This window comes from Notamacropus eugenii, chromosome 6, assembly GCF_028372415.1.
Source record: "Notamacropus eugenii isolate mMacEug1 chromosome 6, mMacEug1.pri_v2, whole genome shotgun sequence".
Classification (NCBI taxonomy): domain Eukaryota; kingdom Metazoa; phylum Chordata; class Mammalia; order Diprotodontia; family Macropodidae; genus Notamacropus; species Notamacropus eugenii.
The window spans coordinates 266,895,811-266,911,627 of NC_092877.1; positions in this window are offsets into that span (position 1 = coordinate 266,895,811).

Here is a 15,817-nt window from a genome sequence, read left to right on the forward strand (position 1 = left end):
ACTGCTCAGCATGATGTGCCCACATAAGAAAGGGTGCTGTGCTCTTTGAGCAAAGCAGAATTGAGACAGCACAAAGTAAACTCAGGATGCGCAGATTTGGGATATCCACCCCAGATGTTCAAATGGACTATCTGTGCCCACTCTGTGGTAGAACATGCCAAGCTCGTATTGGTCTGATCAGTCACAGTCAGACACAATGAAATTTCATTTTACAATGGTGATGTCACTTTGGTCCTTTTCAAAGACAAAGGACAACAACCAACCATAGTTAGATATAGATCTCTCTATATGTAGATATATAGATATCTCTCTACATAGATATAAATTTCTATTATCTCTTTAGAGAGATATGCATATCTTGAAAGATCTCTGCACTATCTAGTGTGTACACACACATCTGTGTCTGTATGCATGTGTGCAAGTTATGCAATACCTACATATGCAAAAGAGTGTTATAATTCAAGAAACTGGAAAATTGATGTCATTGAGGAAAAATAAAAAATAAAAACAAACAAAAAAAAACCACCTCAATCTTAGGTTAACCAAAGCACCACAATGTCACGCTGCTGTACACAAGAACAGGTTCAGTCCTTAACCTCAGGTTAGGATAAAACTCTCCACAGCCTATATTGTGTATGGTTCATTAGGACCCACTATTTTCCATGGACTTATGTCACAACCAACTTTTCAAATGCTGATAACTAGAACAAACTGTGACAGTGTTAAAATAAGTGGAGTAACATTGACAAATGTATGAATAAAAATACCGCAAGTTGTGTAAATGCAATTCCTCCATCACCAAAACTGCATGGCTAATGTTCATTCTGCTCTGCATTATCCAGCTCTAAAAGGTCTATTTTCTTGGTGATGTACACATAACAACCCTCAGTGTTATTGAGAGTTATACAACAGCTTTGAGAATATAATACACTCTCATGATGGAAGCTTAGAAGTGGTTTGCTAGAAAGATATTGGCTACTAAGTTACCCTTTGTCTCCATTGTTTCTGACATTTTGACATTATAAATATACACGAGGGGGAAAAATAAAGAATAATAACATTGATTATTGAATTATTTCTAAATTTAAAAAAATACTTCATCAAACTCACTTTTTAAAGGAATTTTAAGTGGGATTCTATAGATATGGCTTCAGAAAGAACATTCCAACCAGGAGAAGAATACAGATACAGATTAACCGTAACTTAATTTGTCCTTCTCACCCTGGAATATACCTTCCTTTCTTTGGAAGGTATATAGATGAGTTCCTCCCAGATCCTACATTTAAGGAACAGGTCCAGACGGGCCATATTTCTTCTCATATTTCTTACTTTCTCAGCTGTGCTCCTTACTCTTAAGATTTTACTACCAATTGGAGTTGTGAGCTGATCCAACCATCCTGGAGAGCAATTTAGAGCTATGCCCAAAGGGTTACAAAAATATTCATACCCTTTGACCCAGCAATACTGTTTCTAGGACTGTATCCTCAAGAGATCATTAAAATAGGAAAGGGTTCCACATGTAGAAAAATATTTATGGCAGCTCTCTTTGTGGTGGCCAAAACTGGAAATCAAGGGGATACCCATCAATTGGGGAATGGCTAAATAAATTATGGTATATGAATGTAAAGGAATACTATTGTGCTATAAGAAAGGATGAACAGGAAGACTTCAGAGAAGCCTGGAAAGACGTATATGTTCTGAGGCTGAGCAAAAGGAGCAGAACCAGAAGAACTTTGTACCCAGCAACAACCACAGTATGCAAGGAATTTTTTCTGGTAGACTTAGAGCTTCATTGCAATGCAAGGATTTAAAAAATTCCCAGTGCTCTCTTAAGGCAAAATATCTTCCACATCCAGAGAAAGAACTATGGAATTTGATCACAGAATGTAGCAGATCATTTTCTTTTGTATTAACGTTTTGCTTTGTTTTATGATTTCTCCCATTCATTTTAATTCTTCTATGCAACATGAGTAAGGTGAAAATGTATTTAATAGGAATGTATGTGTAGAATCTATATAAAATTGTATGCTGTCTCAGGAAGTGAGGTGGCAGGTAGGGTGGAAGGAGGGAGAGGGAGGGGAAAAAAATCTAAGTTATATGGAAATGATTGTAGAACACTGAAAACAAATAAAATAATAGTAATAATTAAAAAAAAGATTTTACCACCAATATCTCAACTCTCCTTTTACACTAGATCTTCTTTCAACGTTTGAGGCTTCTTGCTTTGGAACATCTCACCCTCTCCATGGCCCTTTTGCCATTAGGCGAATTCCTCCCTGGGACTCTGTTTGTCTGGCCATGCTTTATTCCTCATACAGCTGTGCTTTGTATTTACTGGACTTTGCCACAATGTTCTCACTTTGGTATTTGCTTCCTCTGCCCTTTTCTATATCCCTTTTGCCTGTTATCTTTTTTCATTAAAATATAATCTCCTTGAAGTTAGGGATTGCCTTTCTTTTTGCTTGTGTCTGTATCTCCAGTGCTAGCCCAGCATGTGGCACATAGTTGTGGTTTGTCCTTCGTTCTCAAAGAGGACCGTGACATCAAGAAGATGATAAATACTTAATAATTGTTTGTTGTCTAATAAATTCTTGTTGACACTCCTCTGTCTCTGCTATTTTCGCTGCTCAATTATCACTTTTATAAGGACAGTATTTCATAATACCAAAGGAAAGTTCATCTTCATTCTAAACCCAACAAAAGGAAGGTAAGGAGAAAGCAGCCCCTACCCCAGACCTTCTTCCTCTGATTGGACAACTTCTCCCTGATCGTCTTCAAAGAGGGCACCCAAGAGAACCATCATGTCATTTTCCACCAGGTAACACTCTTCTAGATGTTTCCACCATGCCCCAGAAAACTCTTCAACCTGGAAGATCATTCCAATACCTCAGAAGCACACTTTGTCACTGGGTTCCCTTCCACCGAATGCCCTCCTTTTAAGACGGGCAACCAGCTCAGCCATCTCTTCATTTTACACTCGGCAGCATTCCTTTGAACTTCCATCATGCTCCACCGTTGGATACCTTCTACCTCCAAGCCCTTTGGCTGTCTTTTATGTATTATCTTACCTATCAGCATATAGCTCATAGAATGCAGATACTATACATCTTTTTGTTTGTATTTGTCTTGCAAGTGCTTGGCAGAGTGACTGGGAAGTTATGTGTTTAATAAATGTTCACTTATTGATTGATTGAGAAGATGGACACTGAAAAGATCTTTTAGGATAATTGTTATTTTCAATTTTCATCCTGGTTGGATAAGATTTCTCAGGCAACACCCATGTGTTAAGCACCTGATAGGTACAAGACATGCTAAGTATTGAGCATGAAAAGATAAAAATGACAATCAACTCTACTCGTATACAGAGAGTATACGACATATGTTTGCATATCTTGCATTGTATTCTTATTAAAAAGCAGGCAGAACTGCAGGGTAAGAATGCATTTTAGGAAGATTGAGAAGTATGTGTTTGTCAGTAGACTCAACAATATATATATATACATATATGTATGTATATATATATACGTATATATATATATAACATATAAGTATATAAAAATATGCACAGAGTAAATACATTTTTTTGAGGAATCACTGTTTTGTTGGAGTAGTATGCAAGTGGGTTATCCCAGAAGTTTCTTGATAATCAACTAGGATCAACTAGCTACTTTAAGTAGCCTTTAAAAGGCAACATTTACTAAGGCAATAGAATATTCAGAGTTGATACAAATATTCCCCTACAAGGCTATAATGTGCTCTTTCACTAGCATATAGAAATTCTAGGAGACTGTGGTCTCACACTTAGTACATATGGCAAGGATATAATTGCGTCTCTTGGTTACTGGAAGTTTCCTCTCTTCGTAGAATGCTCAACAAGTTCCCATTAGACATTCTAGAGAGCTTCTTGGCTGAGCTCTTAGCTAATCATGAATCCAAATCCAGTTTGTCCTTGGTTTCCAATGCTATGATTACCATCAGATGATTGGAGGACATTGTTTTGTTACTGATGGAAGATAAAAAGTCCCAAATATTCTGGAACTTTCAAAGTTTGCAAGGTTTCCTTGGGGCAAAAAGGTGATGGCTAAGTAGGCCAAGAAAAGAAAAATGAGCTTGCTCCTTCTTGAGTAAGCAGTTCTTCAGGGATTTTACTGGAACATTGTACTAGCTCCAGTCTTGGGAATAACAAATGCTCTGAATCAGGTTAATGTTTTAGAGGTGAACTCCATCTAGGGTATGACAAAGTTTTCTTCAGCCAATCCAGACAAGATGCCTATTCAACTTGACTCCAGTTCCAAGGAATTTTTGGCTGTATTTGAAACTATGATTGAGGTTGATTAGGACTTGTTATAGTATGAGGGTATATTATCTGTTACTTATGTGGGAAGGAATGAGTCGAATGATTTTATTCAATCAACTCTACTCATATACAGAGAGTATATGATATATGTTGGCATATCTTGCATTGTATTCTTATTAAAAAGCAGGCAGAACTGCAGGGTCAGAGTGCATTTTAGGAAGATTGAGATGTGTTTTGTCAGTAGACTCATCAAACAGGTGGTCAACAAACATTTATTACACACTGAATATGTACCTTGTGCTGCAGTGGCAAAGAAAGGAGTTCCTGATCCTGGCACTAAAAGCCTTCTACCAACCTATCTTTAATAGCTACCTGACCTGCCTATGGCATATGACTTTTCACATACCAACCAAATAGGAGTATACTTCACTCACACGTTCTTATCTTTTCTGTTCTCTTTTATCTCTTTACCCTTGGTTGTGTTATCCCTTATGCTTTAAAGGGATTCTAATTTCCTATTCTCAATCTTTATCTGTTTAAGCCTTTCTTTTCTTTCAAGAATCACATCAGATGAAATCTACACAATGAAGCCTTTTCCTATATCCTTGTCCCCAATATGAAACTGATATCGTCCACTTCAAATTAACCATAGCACTTTGCTAGAAAGACTCTAGGCATTAAAAAAAAATTCTCTTATATCACAGTTTTTAGTATAGATGTCTTTCTCCTATTACATAGTAAACTGCTTAGAAAGTAGGTTCTGTAAGATGCCTATCTTTGTATCTCCAACACAAAATAAATAAAAACCAATAAAAGCATAATTTTGGACATGTGACACAAAATGACTAATAGTAAAGGAGGTATCTAGTATTGTCAGAAGAAGCTATTTATAATATCAGTTGTCTATATTCTTATAAAGAGAGTAAGATTAATGTATAAAGTAAGCTTGACTTTTTAATGCAAAAAGTGATTAAAATCCTATAGATATCATGGAGACTCACTGAGATGGGAAGAAAGATTTAGTAGAGGGGAACAGAAAAAAAGCATCTTGCATCAAGAAGTCATATGCCTGGAAATTCACATACTCAAGGATGGAAGTATGGTGGAGGTCATTTGGTTCATAAAAAAGTAAAAGAAAATGAAATAATACCTCTGGGGGAGTAAGCTGCAGAATACCTGGCCAGATGGAAGTTTATGATAATTCATGCCTACTATCAATTACAGTCCTGGGCCAGAGGCAAGATTTAATAGTGGTGGGTAATTTCAACTATTGTTTCATTCCACTGGAAAAAAAAATCCAAGAAATTCTTTCTTTACCTTGTACAACTTAATCTCTCAGAAGCTAGAGGAATCAATGAAGCAAACTGTATGCTGATCTCACCCAGAGGAGGACTATACGCTCTAAGAATTGTATAATATTCTAGGGGTAAGGTCATTTCCAGCTAAGGGACCATGGCTCTTGATTCTATATGGGCACCTATTAAAGCCCTTTCTAATACTTTATTATATAGAGAAAATTCTTCCATGTTTATCTATATTTTGAACTTGAGTGCTTTTAAGATGGAACTGGTAATTACCCTTGATGGACTGCTAAACACTTATGTTTCCAGATTTCACTTGGTTTAGAATATGATTAATGAGAGGTACCTAAAATGTACCCAGAAACTTTGTGTCAGAAGAAAACTAAGTGAAATGGGTATGTGCAAGAAAATATGTTTAACATTTTTTTATGACCAGTTTATTTTCTTATTAGATATAGCATTGACAAATGGAAAAAATAATTTGAGAAACAAAATTCCCTTCAATACATTTAAAATACATTTTGAATAATGTGCTGCTGATGAAATGCTTTCTGTAGCAGAACCAATTACCTTATGAAGAAATTAATACTCATACTCATGCTCTTGTCTACATATATATGGGATATCCTGTAAACACAATCAGCAATCACTGTCCACCTGTAACATTTCCCGATGTCATGGTTCTCTTCGAAAAAGAAAGACAAACACAATAATAATGTATACTATGGAAAGATCTTTAAAGAGATGAAGAAAACTGTGTCAGAGATTAATTCCCAGAAAAAAACCTTCTCTGGACCATGGACTAAGTACATCTAGCTATTTTGCAATTTTGATTTAAAAAACAAGTAAGGAAACAGAGTAGTTCAGTTAGTTCAGCACAAATGCAACAATTTTTCAAATTTATATTAATATCATTTGGTTTTGTATCAATTTAATTTAAAAATATGTCCTTCCCCCTTCCCTGCCCAACAAACTATGCTTGCTAATATAATATAAAAGGAAAAGTAATTTAGCAAAATGAACCAGCAGATTAACCAATTCTAACTGTATTTACATTCATCTATATCCATAATTTCCTCCCCCTCCCCAACCTCTACAAAGAAAGGAAGATCACTCAGCCACTCTAGTGTTAAATAACCACTATAATTTTTTATGTCATCATGGGGAAATGAGTGCCATAATTCCAGAAGCAGTATATGTGACTTGTTAAATATTTATATTAAGAGCAGATACATTTATAGGAGGCATGTATAGAATCAGATATTTGTTTACAACTCTAACTTCCACTACTAAGATGTATGGGGCATAATAATAATAGTATTGTTCTTCAGTGACATTTGATATTGTAATCAGAGTCAAGCCACGCACTATTCTGAAGTGTTTACATCTGATGGAGTTTAAGTGCTTTTTGATTACATATATGTTTAATTCTTTGTAGGTAGAATACACTATAATCAATAACACGACTTACATAGTCAGTGATAGTTAAAATGAAAATATCCTGGTGTCTTAAGAGTAGAAAGTGTGCCAAATAAACTTTATTTTGATGTTCATCATATTCCCAAAATGTTCCTCTCTCTAATATATTTCATATGATAAGTAGAATATACTGTTATGTATTTTTTGTCAACTCTTAATGACCCTATTTTGGTTTTCCTGTCAAATATATTGGAGTGCTTTGACATTTCCTTGTCCAGATCATTTTATAGATGAGGAAACTGAGGGAAATGGGATTCAGTGATGTCTAGGATCACACAACTTGTAAGCATCTGAGGCCAGATTTGAATTCATGTCTTGCAGTCCTGGAGCTCAGTTCAGTCCACCATGTAGCAAGTATTGCTATTAATATCCATGCTATTATTGAAATAAATATTTGATTCATTTCTATTCAGGAAGATATTCTTAGGCCAAATCAATAGAGCCAGAATTAAAATGTGAACTACACAACTGCCTAGAGAATTTGGACCAAAAAATACTCTGACATATGGATAGTCTTATGTGTGACACTGACATTCTTGATTCTGAACCCTTCTCCTTCCCTGTGGTTGGATGGTATAGATCAATTTGTAACATGGGCACTTAAGCTTCTATATGTTATCACTTCCATGGCTGTTGAGAACCTGGGGAATAATTGTGATTGTACATGAGGAGCTGAGGGTTTTCAGCTAGCACAATTTGTCTATGATCTTGGCTAGGTCTTTTGGAAAGCAGAGTTTGGCAGCTGCTGCTTCTCTGAATCAGTTCAGTGTTACAAACAGATGCATCAAGCCCCTTGGGGTTTAATGACATACTATTAAACTGGAATCCCAGGCAAACTACAGCACTCCTGAAAGGTGCTACCAGCCCTTGAACTCATTATTGTGCACAGGAAAATGAAGCTTTTGACAACAGAAGTTGTGGAGGCACACTAGCCTTTCTTACCTGATTTATTCAAGCAGTGGGCAAATGTAAACTGTGGAGTCCTTCCCTCCCAATAAGCTGCAGCTCAAGCATGCTCTTCTGCATGAAGTCATTTCTGATCCCTTAGCTGTCCTGCCTTCCTTCCAAAACCACTTTATATTTAGCTATTTTCACATATTTGCATTGCACAGCTCTAAATTGATGCTATCTGTGTTTATACAGGTACTTATTATGTCCCCATTAGAATGTAAGTTCCTTGCTGGTCAACATCCTTTCATTCTTCGCACTTGTGCTCCCATTGCCTGGTGCAGTATTTAGGGCACAGTAAGTACTTAATACTGACCGATCAATTGGGCTTTATCATAACTGATTGTGTTCATAATTTTTCATTGCTACTTGACATGAAAATGAATTTATATGATGATAGAAGTTGGGCACTTTTTAAATATGATTTGCAAATTTTGGACCACTCTTCTTACCACTGAAGAATGTTTTTTAGCCTGTTTTTACTGACATTCTTTATACCCCCTTGGCACTGAAGTTACAGTGAATTAATGGATATGTTGATTTCATTGAGAGGCTCCCATTGAAATTCTCAAGCTCTTTGACTCCTTGTTCTCCGCAATGGATTATGGCAAACAATCTTTAATGATCTTTATGCCCTTCTTTTTATTTATGTTCAACATGAACACTATGATCTACAATGAGTAAGTTTGCAACAAAATGTTTCTGTCAGATACATACACACACACACACACACACACACACACACACACCCCTCATTCTGCCAACTTCTTTATTTACTTCTCTGAGGAGAAACTCTAAGCTTTCCTTTAGTTTAAGTCTTACTGCCTTTTGCCTATTGGTTTCATTTGTAGTGACTATGTAAAATTCATATTGTCCAATTTCTCTGGAAGTAGGTTCACTCAGTCACTGGACAAGTATGTCATTACTACACATAATTAAGTTAACGTTTAGAGACCCCCAAGGAGTATATAGATAGATTGCTGGGCATCCGTTAGTTGGATGAGAAAGAGTATATATTTATTTTCATGAACCTCCAGCTGGAACTCTTGTTAGCTTGAGTGTAGTTATTCTTGACTCGAATCAAAATACCTCCTTACCTGATTAGAAGATATTTCTGAATTTCTATAGCAAATAATGATGACGATGATGATTTGGTGGTCAAAATTGCTCTACACACATTGGACTGATACTTACATGACCTATGTCCAATCAATTACTGGGCTCATACTCAAACTCTTTCAGCATGGCAGGACCTGATAGAACCCATACTCTTCTGTCTTAGTCTTCAAAAAAGCTCACCACTGTGGCACAAAGAGACATCTTAATAAAGTTTTAAAGAAAGTTATTTTATTTTCTATTTTCTTATTTTCAATTAAGAATAATTTTTTCCACCAATTTCACCAATTTAAAAGAAAAATAAAGAAAACCCCTCTACTAAATATGCATAATTCAGCACACAAACCTCCACCCATGTCCCCCAAATCACATTGTCCATTTCTTTAAAAAGAAAGAAAGAAAAAAGATCTCATTCTGCATTTAAATCTGTCCCTTCTTTCTCATGAGGTCAGTAGAATAGATTCTCATCAGTTCTTCAGGATTGTGGTTGGCCACTGTGATGATCAGAGTTGTTAAGTCTTTCCAAGTTGTTTTTTCCTTTATTATACTGTTGCATGCTCTGCTCACTTCACTCTGCATCAATTTATGTCTTTTTGGATCTATCCAAAGTCATATCTTTTGTGATTTCTTAGTATTTTCATATGATGAAGTAGAATATAACATACATTATGCATTTTTTGTTGTTACGTTGCAATCATTTCAGTTATATTCCACTTTTCAAGACCCCATTTGGGGCTTTCTCGGCAAAGACACTAGAGTAGCTTTCCATTTCCTTCTCCTGCTCATTTTACAGATGAGAATACTGAGACAAATAACACTAAATGACTTGTCCAGGCTCATACAACTATTATAAGGGTCTAAGGACAGATTTGAATTCAGTCCTTCCTCATTCCAGGTCTAATGCTCTGTCCCGGGTGCCACCTAGTTGCCCTGCAAACTCTTACAGTGTAACAGTACTACATTTCACATATACACCACAGTTTGTTCAACCTTTTCCCAATCGATTGTCATCCCCTTAGTTTCTTGTTCTTTGCTACAAACACAGGTGTGGTGAATATTTTTACATAAATGATGTTTTTTTCCCCTTTCTTTGATCTCTTTGGGCCACAGGTCTACCAGAGATATTGTTGGATAAAATTGTTCAATAGTTCAGTTTTCCACTTTTATCCTTTGATCTGAAAACGTAAACTAGTCCACCTATTTTTCTAGTCATTGTAGCTTGATAATGCCTTTTATTCAACTTCTTAAATGGAAGTGATCATTTTAAATGTACTGCAGCCTGTTCATATCTACCATGTTTTTATATTACCTCTGTCTTACCTGCAATTTGATTCTTTGGGGAATGTCATGTTCATTCCCTGATTTAAAGGCAACTGATTTATCAAAAAAATATCAGTGCTAAAAAAGGTGTGCTCAAAAGATGTCAAGGAGCAACTTAGGATCACTGAATATACCATATAATTTCCCAAATACAGTCTGCTCAAGTCTTCCTCGTTTATATTCAATTCAAATGGCATTTTATTCAATTGAGCAAAAACATAGCCTAAAGCCTCTCCTTTAACAAGGTGATTCCCATTTCATATGTTATTATTCAAAATTCTTTGATAGATGCAACGGCAGAGATAACTCTCTTCAATGGTTATTATCAAGGAAAAGGACAGAGAAAGGTCTAACACAGGGAAATATGTTCACCAAATAAATAAGTCCTTGTATAGGATTTTTTGTTTTTCAATGAAACTTAGACATTCTGAGATTCCATAGAAGCTTCTGTTAACCAGGCATTGTATTGATTTTACTAAGCCTGGGATCACATGGAGACTTCTCAAGCAGATCCATTAATACTCAAAAAAATATTTGTCTAGCAATACCCATAGGAAAAATGAGTCGTGTGAAAAGTGTATTGCTCAACTGTATACACATTTATCTCTTTTTTAGTTGGAACTGTAATTTCACTGGTGTGCAGGATTCCCATTGAGGAGTTCCCTTCTACCTATACAGTTCAGATGTAATTTACAGTCTTAGAGACTTCCTTGAGGCACTAAAATGGATAAGTGTTTTTTTTCATGGTCAGATCATCATTATAAATTAGAGGCAGGACTTGAACCCACATTTCCCTGACTCTAAAAACAGTCCTCTATCTACAAGGCCATGATAGTTTTCCTATATAACGTAAATCGTTTCAATTTTGTGTCAAGCCAATGAATTTCCAGTGGGAACAATTAAAAGTAGCAACAGGTAAATTGCCATCTTATAGTCAATATTTAAGCTATTATTTTAGTTTTATTGTGCCTAATAGCATCTTAATGAATGCCTATTGTTCACATATATGTTTTCATGAATACACACATAGTTGAGAAAAGATGGCAGCTTAATGATTTTTTTTTTTTACACATGGGTTGTGTTGATGATCCATGATCTCAGTTTCTGATATTCAGGATTATTCACATATTTATTGGAATCTAGAAGGCACCTTTCATTAGTTAGAACAGATGCTATTAAGAGCCAGCGTGATGTTGTAAATAGAGAGCAGTTCTTTGAGCTGAGAGATGTAGGTTCTGACCTCCACTCTTAGATTTGCTCTCTACATGAACCTGGATAAGTCAGTCAACTCTGTTTTTCCATCTATAGAGTGAGAGAGTTGGACTCAATGCCTGCTTAAGAATTCCTTTCAGTTCAAAATCTATGATTCTGTTTTTTACATATATCTCAAAAGACTTCTAATCTAAGTTTGCGAAAGAAGATAATTCACACAGCAATATTAACAGAAAAATATTAATCTTTGCAATATTCTTGATTATGAATTCCTTATTAAGTCAGGTTTTAGATAGTTTATCTCACAAGGTCTTTACATTTACTTGGTTTTCCAGAAGATATATATATATATATATATATATATATATATATATATATATATATACACACATAAACAGTTTGTAGGAAGCATTCCCATGAGGAGTTGGACTGTAGAATGAGAAAGAACTGAATGACATCTCAAAAAAGGTTGAAAAACTGTAATTTATGTTCAGGTCATTATTTAGTGTTAAGAATACACAGGTGGAGTCAGATTATTCTGTAAGCATTCAACTCAATTTAACAGTTTTACAGATATTTATTAAGTACATATTGAGTCCAGGGCACTGTGTTTGATAAAGAAGATACAAGCAGGAAAACAAAACAGCAGTCTTAAAAAGTGGTATGGGGAACACCACACATTCACGGATAAGTGAAAACACAATAGGTGGAGAGCTTGGAAATAACATTAACAGTTAAGGAGATTATAATTAGGGACAATCAGGGATAAATAATAATTATATTATATTTAAATATAGTATACTTATATCTATAAATAGATATAATTATGACAGATGGAATTTGAGCTTGGAAGAGAACTATTCTGAGAAGGGAGGAGAGAAATGACATTTTGGGAACATTGGAAAGAGTATTGGATGTGTTTATGGGGACATATCTATGGGGAAAATGGGAAGTAGGGACCCAGATGGGTCTCAGTATTTTCTTATTTCCTGGGTTTGTATCATATTTCTGCTACTACTAGACAATTCACTACCATGGCCTCAGATTCCCATTTTGTAAAAGAAAATTATTAGCCTACATGATTTCTGCAATCCCTTCTAATTCCAAGTCATATTATCTGTAATTAAAATTAGTAAAGTAAAGAAATGTCAAAGAGGTAGGGGGAATTACTTACGTTGTTGAAGGCATAATTTACTTCACAATTTTCCTGAGGGTCAAATGAATGAATGAATAAGTATTTATCATGCTCCTACTCTGCTAGGTAGGCTAACCAGGCAGCTGTTGTCATTGTTGTCTGTCCTTTGTTCTCAAAGAGTATGGATGATATCAGGAAGATGTCATGACTTGCAAGTGAATTGGACTTAAGTAAGGCAGGGCTGTGCAAAGTCACCAGCCTCGCTCTCTTCTCCAGAATCATCTGAATTCAGTGGCGAGAAATAGATCAGGACAACTAGAGATGGACCCAGATGCAGAGGGAGATCTTGGTGTTTTTAAAGTAAGGTCTCTCCCAGGTCTGTTTATCTGAGGCAATGCCCATTTGGTGATTAAAGATAGGTAAGAAGTGAGGCAAAGAATGACCTATTTTACCTACTCAAAAAAAAAAAAAAGTCAATCTGGGAGGGGAAAAATCTCAGTATGTCTGGAAAAATTAAACAGATACGATTGCTATTTACACTCACTCTGAGCCGTCACAGCAATAGCCAGATAGCTAGGTGGCTAAGTGATTACAGGATTGGTCCTAGCGTCAGGAAGACAAAGATCAAACTCAGCCGTTATACTTACTAAATGTGTGATCTTGAAATAAGTCACTTAATTTCTGTCAGCTTCAGATTCCTCATCTGTAAAATGTAAAATAATAGCTAATACTAGGGAAATAGCTACTGCAATCAGTTTCTTTGATAAAGACCTCATTTCTGAAATATAGAGACCTGAGACAAGTTTACAAAAAATAAAAGAGCCATTACCCAATTGATAAATGGTCAAAGGATATGAATAGTTTCAGAGAAAAAAACCAAAACCAAGAATAGTCACATGAAAACAATCTCTAAATCACTAATAACTAGAGAAACACAAATCAAAATAACTTTGAGGTACCACCCCACATTCATCAGATTGGCTGAGAAAACAGAAAACAAAAATGACAAATGCTGGAGGGCATATGGAAAAATAGGTATACTAAGATACTGTTGCTATAGCTACAAACTAGTTCAACTATTCTAGAGAACAATTTAGAACCAGGCTATAAAAATGTAAATACCTGTATCAGTAAACACCCTGACACACACAGAGGTCTCTACTATCACAAGTTCTTTGATCTGTTTTCCTAAAAGGAAAGACAACTTTTGAGGGGTTAACAATCTAATCAAGCACATATATCATTCACTTAGTTCAGGAAATCAACAAACAGCACTTTCAAACTTTCTGACATAAGTAATATATATGTGTGTGTGTACATATATATATATATATGTACACACACACATATATATATGTATACACATATATATATATGTGATATATATATATATCACAAATCAACAGACAGGTCCAACTATCTGACCATAGAGGGAAGCACCTACATCTGGGTTTTCAAAACTGAAAGAGTCTTTAGCAATTCCCACAGTCTTATCTGGCACACAAAACTTCTTCTAAAAATTAAGCCCCAAAGTAAAATCTCACTCTTGGAGTATTTATACCTTTTTTAGAACCAGAGGGCATCCCAACCCTTGAGATCCAGTGCCTCATTAACAAAAGGTATGGGTCTTCCTACAAATCCTCCCTAATCAAACTCCCTTTAATTGGTAGGCCCATTAATGAGTGGTGAAGATCTTTAATCACATTAACAATACAAATACATATACTGACTCTAGTTTAAAAAAACCTCTTCTTTCTGTACTTTACTTCTAATAATGACTTCTAATAAAGGCAAGATTCAGTCAAAGGAACTTGATTATACTAAAACAAAAAGAGCAAAAAAAACCAATTCTTCTTTGCTTTCCATCAAATACCTTTTGACCAACAATATTGTTATTTAGCTTATGTCCCAAAAAGATAAAAGAAAATTATACCTATCTATCTATCTATCCTCTTGCCACACACATACAAACATAAATTGATATATATATATGTACATACACATATACATATATACACATATACATACATACATATGTGTGTATTTATATATATGGTCTTTTTGTGGTGGTAAAGAATTTGAAACTGAAGGGATACCCATCAATTGGGTAATGCCTGATCTATATATGAATGTGATGGAAATGACATAAAAAATGACAGAAGGGATGGTTTCAGAAAAAAAATCTGGGAAGAATGATGATGACTAACACAAAATGGAGAGAATAGAATCCAGAGAACACAGAGTAATGATACTTTAAATGGGGAGGCCTTTCATATTCATTAAAAGACCTGCCTGGGTCACATGGAGCCTGTGGTGGGAGGAGTTTGCTGAAAGGATGGAACAGGAAAAGACAGAGCTAGAGCAGAGCTGAGAGGAAGGTAGTCTTGAGAGCAGTCAGAGCTAGGAAGGTTGCAGGTGAGCCCACAGCTGGCTGTGAGTGTAAGAAGGGCATTTTGTTTAAAGGAAGCCTGCTTGTGACTTGTTGAATGGAGCTGGTCTGTGGGAAGCCAAGCAGGGGGAAGGCTTGGGGCTGGTGTTGTTTTCTACATGGTTGTCACGTATGGATTTTTGTTACTATGATGGATTTGGCTTTCTGGGGTCTGAATGGTGTTTTGGCTCTGTCTTTCATGTGGAGAGTCTGATATTTTGTGATTCAGTATTGTGCTGGAATATTCATGGTTACTGTAGGTGTTGTGAATATTATATTTGCACTAAACACAGTCCAGTGAAATTACAAAGATAATGAACCATGAAAGACATAGTTACTGATCAGTACAATGATCCTACAACTCTAAAGGATTCATAATATAAAATACTATCTGCCTCTAAAGTAACTAATGAACTCAGAGTACAGAGGGAAGCATATTTTTCTTTCTTTTGCTTGTTTTTTACAAGGACCTTGTTTATATGGAAATATGTTTCAAATAGCTTCATATGTATAATGGTTAACATATTTCTAGTCTTCTCCATTGGAGGGGGGAAGTACAGGAGGGAGAGAGAGAATTTGAA